The 11,326-nt window shown below is 41.7% G+C and overlaps 1 long non-coding RNA gene across 2 annotated transcripts; it reads left to right on the forward strand.

Moving 5' to 3' along the window:
- The first annotated feature begins 9 nt into the window (after nt 1–9).
- LOC310844128 lies at nt 10–7,539 on the forward strand. 2 transcript variants are annotated; one of them, XR_014563964.1, is made up of 3 exons: nt 10–172; nt 3,313–3,507; nt 7,345–7,539. It is a non-coding gene; the product is annotated as an uncharacterized lncRNA (long non-coding RNA). The 2 variants fall into 2 exon arrangements; XR_014563965.1 differs by having other exon boundaries at nt 3,313–3,503.
- Nucleotides 7,540–11,326: the final 3,787 nt, after the last annotated feature.

Raw genomic sequence — 11,326 nt, forward strand, 5'->3', positions numbered from 1 at the left:
TACTGAGAGTCCATGTGCGCATGTCTGTTGCGGTTGAGGAGGGAGCCGTGTGTTTCTCTCAGGGGGTGTCGCTCGCTCTGGGCTGTTGTTCTTATTTCTCTACCTCCCCTCACACCCTCTTTCTCTTGTATCTGCTTTCCGAGAGCGCGTGGAGATGATGTCATAGTAAATTGTGAGTGCACACACACACACACACACACACACACAGAGAGAGAGAGAGAGAGAGAGAGAGAGAGAATGAGAGAGAGAGAGAATGAGAGAGAGAGGCTGTAGACTCTTAAATATTTAGCAGCGGGTGGAAAGAGAGGAGAGAGATTTTTTTAAAAAAGTATTTCAATTATTATATATTTCTTTATACCCCACCTTCCCCTGATGGGAATGAAGGCACCTTACACACACACACAGAGAGAGAGAGATTTGATTTATTATATTTCTTTTTTTTTTTTTTTTGCTTTATTGATTTTAAAAAAGAAAACTGCAATCAACCAAAAAAAACCACCCCTGTATAAACATAGAAAATCTTATTAAAATAAGCATTGGGGGAAAGTTTGCAATGATAATGAAAAGTGCACTACTCAAAATTAGGACTCTTGGATGGGGTGACAGGAAGTCACAACAGAAGTTATGTTGTAAGAAATCAAATTTTCATTTGTAAATTGTAATACATTTCGGCTTATATTTTGTTTGGGTTTTTTGTTGATTGTAATTTTTTTTAAAATCAATAAAGCAAATTAAAAGATTTATTATATTTCTATGCCGCTTTTCATTCATATGAACCACAAAGCGGTTTGCAAACAATACGTGACAGGAACAACAGAAATGCAACAGAAATCGTATAGAATAATTTAACAAATCCTCAGTAAAACAATTGCAATCTATAAAGCATTACTAACAGAACAACTGAAAAGAAAAAGCTAAACAGCACAGTTACAACCAAAGGCATAGGATTCACAAAGTACTACAGCATTCATCTATAAAAACTATATTTAACAACACAGGCGCCAACTCTATGGGGCTGAGGACACCCAAAATATACTGGGTGGGTCAGAGCTGAGGGGCCCAATCCTGAAGAATCAGGAAGAAGCTGGCAATAGGCACTCCTAGCCAATGAAGCCTGCTGAGTCTTTAGTTACCAAAAGGAATCAATATGTTAACCCCAGGCTATGAACCAGATTAGATGGAGAACTGCTGCATGATTGTTGTTGTTGTTTAGTTATTTAGTCGTGTCCGACTTCGTGACCCCATGGACCAGAACACGCCAGGCACTCCTGTCTTCCGCTGCCTCCCGCAGTTTGGTCAAACGCATGCTGGTAGCTTCGAGAACACTGTCCAACCATCTCGTCCTCTGTTGTCCCCTTCTCCTTGTGCCCTCCATCTTTCCCAACATCAGGGTCTTTTCCAGGGAGTCTTCTTTTGAGGTGGCCAAAGTATTGGAGCCTCAGCTTCACGATCTGTCCTTCCAGTGAGCACTCAGAGCTGATTTCCTTAAGAATGGATAGGTTTGATCTTCTTGCAGTCCATGGGACTCTCAAAAGTCTTCTCCAGCACCATAATTCAAAAGCATCAATTCTTCGGCGATCAGCCTTCTTTATGGTCCAGCTCTCACTTCCATACATCACTAATGGGAAACCCATAGCTTTGACTATACAGACCTTTGTTGGCAAGGTGATGTCTCTGCTTTTTATGATGCTGTCTAGGTTTGTCATTGCCTTTTTCCCAAGGAGCAGGCGTCTTTTAATTTCGTGACTGCTGTCACTATCTGCAGTGATCATGGAGCCCAAGAAAGTAAAATCTCTCACTGCCTCCATTTCTTCCCCTTCTATTTGCCAGGAGGTGATGGGCCCAGTGGCCATGATCTTCGTTTTTTTTATTTTGAGCTTCAGACCATATTTTGCACTCTCCTCTTTCACCCTCATTAGAAGGTTCTTTAATTCCTCCTCACTGTCTGCCATCAAGGTTGTGTCATCTGCATATCTGAGGTTGCTGATATTTCTTCAGGCAATCTTAATTCTGGCTTGGAATTCATCCAGCCCAGCCTTTCGCATGATGAATTCTGCATATAAGTTAAATAAGCAGGGAGACAATATACAGCCTTGCCGTACTCCTTTCCCAATTTTGAACCAATCAGTTGTTCCATATCCAGTTCTAACTGTAGCTTCTTGTCCCACATAGAGATTTCTCAAGAGACAGATGAGGTGATCAGGCACTCCCATTTCTTTAAGAACTTGCCATAGTTTGCTGTGGTCGACACAGTCAAAAGCTTTTGCATAGTCAATGAAGCAGAAGATGTCGTCTTTCTGGAACTCTCTAGCTTTCTCCATAATCCAGCGCATGTTTGCAATTTGGTCTTTGGTTCCTCTGCCCCTTCAAAATCCAGCTTGCACTTCTGGGAGTTCTCGGTCCACAGACTGCTTAAGCCTGCCTTGTAGAAATGTTAAGCATAACCTTGCTAGCGTGTGGAATGAGTGCAATTGTGTGGTAGTTATGAGAGAACTAAACTTGCAGAACTAAACTCTTGGTGCAATGCCTTGTCAGTTGTGGTGCTCACAGGACTGTACAAATGCTTTGACAGCAAGCATCTAAATATTAGAACTTCCCCATGCTTTTTTTCTGAGGATACTCAAGGGTACGCAGTACTGGCACCTTTTCCCCCTCGAAGAAAAACACTGGCTAAAAAGTGTGGCACTGTATTTACTGTAACAACTTCATGGTGAGTAGTGGCACCTTTTTGCTAGAAGAAAAGCACTGGAACTTCCACAAGTTTATGGTCCAAAAATGATTACATGAGAATCACCACATGAAGGAAGTGACTGTGACCCAGTCATATAAAATAATGTTGCAGAAGTGTCTGAAAATATATTCTCATGTGCAGTGCTTTTTTTCTGGGGAGACACAAGGGTACCCATACCCCTAAACATTTTGTGAATCCAAGTTTGGCATCATTGAGTATTTCAATATGAGTAGGAAAATGAGAGTACCCCTAAATGTTTTTTCAGGAAAAAAGCACTGCTCATGTGTGGTTTACTTGCTCCTAAAAGTAGGAAGCCGTCAACAGTAAAGGAGATGTGGTATATAATTTGGGGGGAACAAGGTGTGAGAGGAATAAAGGCCCAGAGTTGATTTTTTTGTGCATAAGTAATGAACCAGATGGAGACTCTTTAGCTTTTAGGTCTCAAACCAGTTTAGATTAAAAAGTTACTGTTCTCATTTTAGTTGCAGTTCATTTAAAAAATGAATAAAATCAGATCCATGAAGAGTATGGATACTAGTGTGTGCTGCTTTTTTATTCTGTTCCTTATTTGCTGATTCCAGGAGCCCTGATAGTCAAATATGAGTTTTGCTTTGATTACTTTGGCTAGCATGTATTGACATTACATTACCTGATCATAGGCATTGGGGTCCATTGGAACATCTTGCCAGATGAGCGTACAAAGGATGGCATCTGTATTCTTCATGGATGTGTTTGATGCTCCTCCCATGTCTAGCAGTGATCATACCTCATGGTGGGTAAGTTTGTAAGATCTTGTTGAGAATTTATTTCAACAGGCATGGTCTAACTGGACTTCCTGGCAGGTTTTGAATAAACATCCACAAATTTGTTAGTTGAATACATTATAGATAAGGCAAGCATATGTACAATTTTATAACATGCAGAGAGCAATATGTGCAAAGAAATCAGAGAGGGGAGTTGAGGGAAGTCCTTGTGGGGGGGGGAGGGGAGGAATAATGTAATTGATTGCTTGGACTGATAATTTGTTATGTTGGGATTGTTTAATAAAAATATTTTTTTTAAAAAACAGGCATGGTCAATGCACTCTGTAATTGCAGCAGTTTGACCCCTACTTAGCCTGCCTGCATTGTTTTAAGTCACTTCTGAAATCGTAAAGATAATTCTGTCAGTCTCAAATGCGAAGTATTAAAAGTGGCAGTAATAATTATTGCTCTTTCAAAAATTCATACGTGCTATGTCACTTTCTTGCCTGTGTTCTTAATCCCAGCTAAGATGATCATGGTCAAAATTCTGAATATCTCTTCTGCAAATGTTTTTGGGTTATCCCTACCCTCATGTTTTTCATGAATTAGGAAATTGTGTAAATTGAATCATAAAACAAACCTTAAAACATAAAATGATACTCCATGTTGTCTAGGATAGAGTTCTCCTGCTTCTCTTAGTAAGAACCAAAACATTTAATTCTAGTGAGTCTTCTCATGAGCCTAGTAGCATCTGTGCTGTATTGCCATTTGCCTGTTCTGTTGATGACAAAGATATTGCTCAGCAGTGGAGCTAGATAAAGCAGCCTACAGTCCACCTTAAAAACTGGGTTTATGAGGGCTTCTATAATACACTCTATATAGGAAGATGTGCCTCTGGTTCTATTGAATACAGAGCTGGGAGGAATCTGGTGTTTCTATTTGTATAGCCTACTCTGTCTGCAACAAGCTATCACTCTCATAACTTGTTTTTTAAAATCCACAAAAAACAGCAGGCAAGCAATTAGTCTTATGGTATGGAAAATAGATGTATTGTTATAAAATTACTATTTGATTGCTGTGACATTTTCTGGTTTATGTAAAAGAGAAGTTTAAAGGGACAGCAGAACGACCACTTTAACTTTTGAATTTTAAATATTAAACTTAAACTTTAAAATCTCTCAACAATCAGTGGCCAAGCATGCCAGACACATCTATTGTTAGGGAAATGATAGGTAAATGGCTCAGAATGGCTAGAAAATAGCATGAGATACCTCTGGAAGGTGAGACTCAGTCCCCCCCCCCCCCATGCCCCAGCTAAAGCAAGGAAACAACCTAGGGAGTGTGTATGTCAGAGAATGTATGGGGGAACAAAAAAGAGGTACATACATAGAGAGGCAAAAGTGTAGAGCTGAGCTGTAAGCTGAAGGCATCTAGGGGTGCCTCTCTGGAGATCTGAAAGTAAGGAAACAGATCTTCTATACTGTCTGTCTTCAACTGTTCTCAATTGTAAATAACCCAAATATTACAAGAACACCATAACTTCCAGACTCTGCTATTGTTTTGCAGCAAAAACAATAGTATCATAACACCTGAAAGACTAACAGATTTTTATGGTGTTAGCTTTCATGGACCACAGTCCACTTTATCAGAAATTGAGACTGCCCAAAGTCTCCAGTGATCTCTCCTTCCAAAGTAAGCTAAACCCAGCTAGCACTGTTTCATGAATGTCACACCATTCAGGGAAGTGGTGAACCCTATTCAGTGTTTTGTTTCATTGGTTCAGTGGCTATACTTTTCTGAACATTGCTTGGTTCACCAGTCCCCACCACAGCTGGAACTTCATCTTACCATCTTCCTCTTTTGATACAAGGAACTAATTGTGTAGTGTGGATTTTGGTTCTAAATTTCAAGACTACATATGCAATGTTTGTTTAAGGATGGGGAGAATGAGCTGACGAGCATCAAAGTGAATTTCAAGTGTGTAAATTTGTCAAAATTCCTAAGTTTAAGCAAAATAGGAAAGGGAGTTGATGAGCATAAAACTTAAATGTCCCTCCTTCAACTGGGCATTGGTCTGGCAGAATTCTGGACCGTCCAAAGATTTTTCAACATATTTTGAGGTTGCCAGTTCTATACAGCATGCCTATCTTGTAAAATCACATCCTACCTTTAAGATAGTTTAGGAAATGCAGACATATTTGTTTTAATGTAGATAACTCTCTTTCAACCTATTGCTGTGCAGTGGAGCAGACTTCTGCATAAAAATGCAATTATGCTTCATGGCTACTATTTACAGAAACAGCAAGGTGGTATATAAATGTAAGATATAATCAGAATCAGAATAATTCAGTTGTACATTTATTAATAAGTATGTTTACTTATTCAGTCTAAACCACCGAGCCTAGGGCTTGCTGATCAGAAGGTTGGCAGTTCAAATCCCCGCGACGGGGTGAGCTCCCGTTGCTCGGTCCCTGCTCCTGCCAACCTAGCAGTTCGAAAGGACGTCAAAGTGCAAATAGATAAATAGGTACTGCTCCAGCAGGAAGTTAAACAGCATTTCCGTGCGCTGCTCTGGTTCACCAGAAGGAGTTTAGTCCTGCTGGCCACATGACCCGGAAGCTGTCTGCGGACAAATGCCGGTTCCCTTGGCCAGTAAAGCGAGATGTGCGCCGCAATCCCAGAGTCATTCGCGACTGGGCTTAACGGTCAGGGGTCCCTTTACCTTTACCTATGTTTAGGATTGCAGCCTAAATATAACCCTACCTTCAGATATCTTGCAAAGGTGCATGAAGTCCATACTATTAGTAAAGGTAAAATGTAAAGGACCCCCTGGACAGCTAACTCAAAGGTGACTATTTTGTTGCTGCGCTCATCTTGCTCCAGGCCGAGGGAGCCGGCATTTGTCCACAGACAGCTTCAATGGTCATGGGGCCAGCATTATTAAACTGCTACTGGCACACGGCGGACCATGATGAGTGCCAGAGCACATGGAAACGCTGTTTATCTTCCCGCCACAGCAGTACATATTTATCTACTTGCACTGATATGCTCTCGAACTGCTAGGTTGCAGAAGCTGGGTCAGAGCAACGTGCGCTCACCCCGTTGCGCGGATTCAAACCACCGACCTTCCGATCAGCAAGCCCAAGTGGCTCACTGTGGTAGCTCAAACTGAACAATACATCAGGACTGAGCTATGAATCTCACTTGAATCTCTTCTCTGCCCAGAACGCGCTAGGTGGCTCTTGGTAGCCTCTCATTCCCTCAGCCCCACCCCTTTAGCCTGCAATAAAGAGATAATAATAACTCTTCCTTGCAGAAAGATGCACATTTTCTAACAATATAATGCATGTGAAATTGCTGAACACTTGCAAGCATTGTATAAACACTAGGCATTATTATGGGTTGTTGAAGTGTCTTGCTGATAAGATTGTTGGCTAAAATCATGAGTTTTGTGTGATCGCTGCCAGCTTGATAAAGTTTGGCCTCATCAAGCATAAACAGTGAGTCAATTTGGAATGTGCGGCGCTCTTAGCTCCTACTGCTTTTGACACAAAGGCAGAGTATTTTGCAGGATTAAATTGCCATGATCCAAAGATCTGCTGAGCCACGCAAACAGAGGATATTGAATGACGTCACCATCCCTAGAAGGCTCCAGCCATGCCCCAGATCCTGTTAACCTTTTATCTACTCTGCACTTAGCACCAGACAATGTATTTCAACCACCCTTCTTTCTGGTACAAGTTCATATATGTCTTTCAGAATAAAGCTTTCCCTACTTAATTTACTGTAATGCATGTTTGCCAGGTGTTAGAATGGCTAATAAGGTTGCTAGTGTTGTAACTATACTTGTCTTCCCTGCACCCCTGGCAGTTTAATTTATTAACTGTGAGAGACTCTGAAGGCAGGCTGCATCGTCTGCCTCGTGGAATACTTTCTTCATAAACGAAATCAATATGAGCCTTTGCTACTGCTGTTAATTCATAACATAAGTTTTTCTGTACTGCTTTCTTTTTGGGTTTTTTGAAGCCGCTTATAAAACAATAAGTACTAAAATATGCACATTGACGCAGCAGGTAGGAGGGGTTCAGTGGTGGGGAATCACCAGCCCATGGCCTGAATTAGGCCTGACAGTGATTCCAGTTTGGCCCTTGAAGCTGGTTCCCACAACCACATCTACCTGTCTTGTATCATATGTGATGTCGGGTGTGGGGCAGGTAAGACTCGTCCAGAAAGGAACAATCGGAAACTTAAAAGTGCGATCCAAATGGCTGAGGGAGGAGAGAAGGGAGGCTCCCTTCCTCTGAGGGAAAAGGACCAGAGGAGGCGTTGCTGAATGAAACTAAAGAGAGAGATAGAAGGTGCTTTTAAAAAAGAAAACTGAAATGGATTTAATGGAAGGAATGAGTGAAAGTGGGTCGTTTGGGCAGAGTGGATAAGATACATTTAGTGTGAAAAGTGGAGGAGAAATCATAGCATGTGACTAAGAACAGTTTGAGAAGCATGGGGGGCATAAAATAAAAAGCTCCCCAAGAGCTTCTGCATTAGTTGCCCCCTCCCCCCAAAAAGGACTTGAGTCAGAATGCTGCCACAGCCATTGTCTATATTTAATAGGAATTCTGTAATTCTACAGGCGCAGCTTCCCACAACAAGTAAACTGCTAAGAATTTCTGCATGGTGCATCCATAAAATGTACTGTGTTCCCTCACTACACCATACCACCCAAATAACACATCTCTTAGGCATGGCCTTTAACAGCTGCAATTTGTCAGCATTTTAGAACTTGTGTGAACATGGAAATTCCTTAACACAGCATGTTAAATGGAAAGGGTTTTTTGTTATTGTAATTGAATTCACTTCTATGGGATGTGCTTTGGCAGAACAACTGAGTTTCACAGAAAGTGACTCATCAGGCATAACCTGTCACTTTTACTGCCTTTCTCAAAAAGGTTTACTTGAAGTGCAGTGTCAGTTGCGGAAGATCTTCTTGCTAAGATCTGTAACCTTTGCCTCTATTTTAAAAGAATCTCACTCCTTCTGAATAAAACCTACTGCAGATCACCCAGCGCCTCCCACTTCAGTGGGAGAGTTAACATGCTCAAATCTTTTGTCTTGTAATCGTCGCCATCCAACGTTTCCTCAGGTTTCTTTTTTCTTTTTTATGTGCAATGTCGGGTTTTGAAGGAGCGCAGATCATCCCTTAAAAATTCCTCCCTCAATGCTTCTCTCTCATTCCAGCACTTCATGCCTATTCACAACCACAATACACCGTTTTTGTGGTGCCACGTTTAGGACTCCCTTCCTCACTGCATGGTTACAGCCAAGCTGGGTCACATGGTGAATGATGATGTCATAGTATTACATAGTCAGTCAGATTTGGCTGTGTGATGTCACCGAGGAGGGAACTGCCCTTCCATTGCACTTACTTTGAATGGAGGAGAGTGAGGCGGGTGGAATCTACCTGTGCTACCCTCATAACTGAGCAGTGTCACCTGTTGTGCTGTGCTTCTCACCAGCATAGCCTGGTAAGATCCCTCCCCACATTTCCAGTCTCACAGGACTCAAAACAGTGGGAGACTTCAGGCACTCAAATTTCAGTGGTGCCCTGTGCAATGCTAAAATCTATGTCCTTCCACCTCTTGCACTCTGTTCTCCAGCATTGCAGTGGCGCCCCCTGCAGCTCAGCGCTTAGTGAGGCCGAACTGGACATGCTACCCTAAAACCGCCTCTGCTCAGAATGATGGAAATGCAGGTTCATTTAGGCATTCCGCTGGAAAAAATGCACTCTGGATGGAAACGATTCATATTCAGACATGGATGTTGCCCATTCTCAGTGCACTACTTGCAATGGGTTTCGCATTCAGGTTCACTTTCGGCAGTACATTTACATTGCCCTGAACAGTAGTTCTTTTGGAGATGCCATGAAATGCATGGCTCTCCCACCACGGTTCAGTGCTATTTAAGCGGTTCCCTTTGGCTGGATCATGCCCTAGCTTTGAAACAAATACAAAACAAGCTCGTGAATGGCATATCCAAATCTTGCTTACTAATTTCACAAGCAAAGATTTGAAAGCATAATGTAATAATCAGAAAGTCTAAGTTTCCTTAGGCTTAACAAGGAGGAGAAAATTTGCGAAGTTGGAGGGGTTACCTCGGGCTGCAAAGCTGAGTAGTCCCTTATCTTGTGTCCCTTTAGGCTTCATTAATACAGTCCTCCTTGCGGTGTATCTCTTTCCCGCAGGAGTAGGCTCTTGGCATCAAAGTCACAAGTATTTTTCTTGTTTGGAGATAGTTTAACCCCCTTTCTGCCAGCTATGAGATATAGTGACACATTCCCCAACACACCCTTTGACTCTTACTAGATTTTAGAGAGAGAATATATTCGCCTTGAGATTGAAATTCAGTTCTGCCACAGACGCCACCAGTGAACACTGTAAATGGTTTATATAAATTCTACAGGCCAAATTCTGCTAAGAAGAGCAAAAGCCACATCACAGTTGGGTTTGCCAGCTCAAATTGTCAAGGGTTTAGAGGTGTGTACATATGGTAATTTAAAGTGAATTCCAGGAGTGCCCTGTGAATATTTTCCGTGCTGTCCGCATGACATCTCTGTTACAGAAGTGAGTTTAACATGCATTAAATGTAATGTTTGTATGCACTGAAGTTTAAAAACTTGGGTAAAGGTTTTCATTTGCAAAGTAGAGAGGTTTGCAAAGATTAGGCACGAAAGGTAAGGTTTCACTCCGACAAATGCAGAAAAACAGGATGGGTGGTCCATTTCAGGTTAATTGATTAGTCCTGCAATGATGATACAAGCAAATTGCTTAGGATCTCTCTCTGGGACCAGAGAGAGGAATGTTTATTTAACTGTATTAAGGACAAAAAGAATACGGGATCACATTGCTTGCTTGTTTAAGAACAACGTGTTATGTTGTATCTTGCAATGTTTCTTTGTAACTGTTTTAAGTTTGAAACTCATTTTTGTGGTGGAGAGCATTCCTATCTTCTCTGCACAAGGTCAAGTTCAGGGATTCTGTTGCAGCAACTCTTGCAACCTCCTCCTCATCCACGTGGCAGACTCCTCTTTAATTTGGATTTTCCCGATTCATTGATAATGTGGCAATGGGGCTGGAATCCAACATAAAAGTGCATGCCAGCCAACTGTGGACACACTGAAATGCATTTTGTTTGTGGGTGGGCTTATCTTTCTTTCTTTAGATATGTGGTGACAAAGGTCAGGGGTAATCAGAACTGTAGTTCAGCAACATTGGAAGGGCACCACTCAGCTCCCCCTGTTGTCTATCAAGACTTGGGAAGCACTTCAATAGTTTCTAGCCATAATACCGAGGACATGATAAAATATTCACAGGGACAAGTCCTACTGCGTCACTGAGTAAAAACTTGAGGGTTGCTAACTAGGAATGGGAAAGAGAAATACTTGACTCTTCTATTGTGATTGAAACAGTTGTTGCTATGACTCGTCAGCTGCTTTTCTATTGACTTAGAAGAGCTTCTTGGAGCTGACAGACTTTCTGTTTTTATGGTTTACAGCTTTCAAAATTGCCTGATCTCCAGGGTGCATAGAAAGTTCAATAAATCCTTCTCCTCAGGAGGTAGCGTGGGGAGGCAACTGTGGATATTTGTATTGCTGTTCTGGTAGAAGACATAAGGGCAGAAATGGGTTGTGCCTGTTCTATTGTATAGCATAACCAACAGTCATCAGCAAAGCTTTCCAGTGAACGCTGAACCGGTTATTTGCATTCCTGCTAAAAGCAGATAGACAAGAACAGAAATATTAGATAACGTAGCCAGTTCACACACTGTCAGACTCTTGCATAACCAAAGAACCTTCCCC

The sequence above is a fragment of the Podarcis gaigeae genome (assembly GCF_964106915.1).
Source record: "Podarcis gaigeae genome assembly, chromosome: 4".
In the NCBI taxonomy this organism is placed as follows: domain Eukaryota; kingdom Metazoa; phylum Chordata; class Lepidosauria; order Squamata; family Lacertidae; genus Podarcis; species Podarcis gaigeae.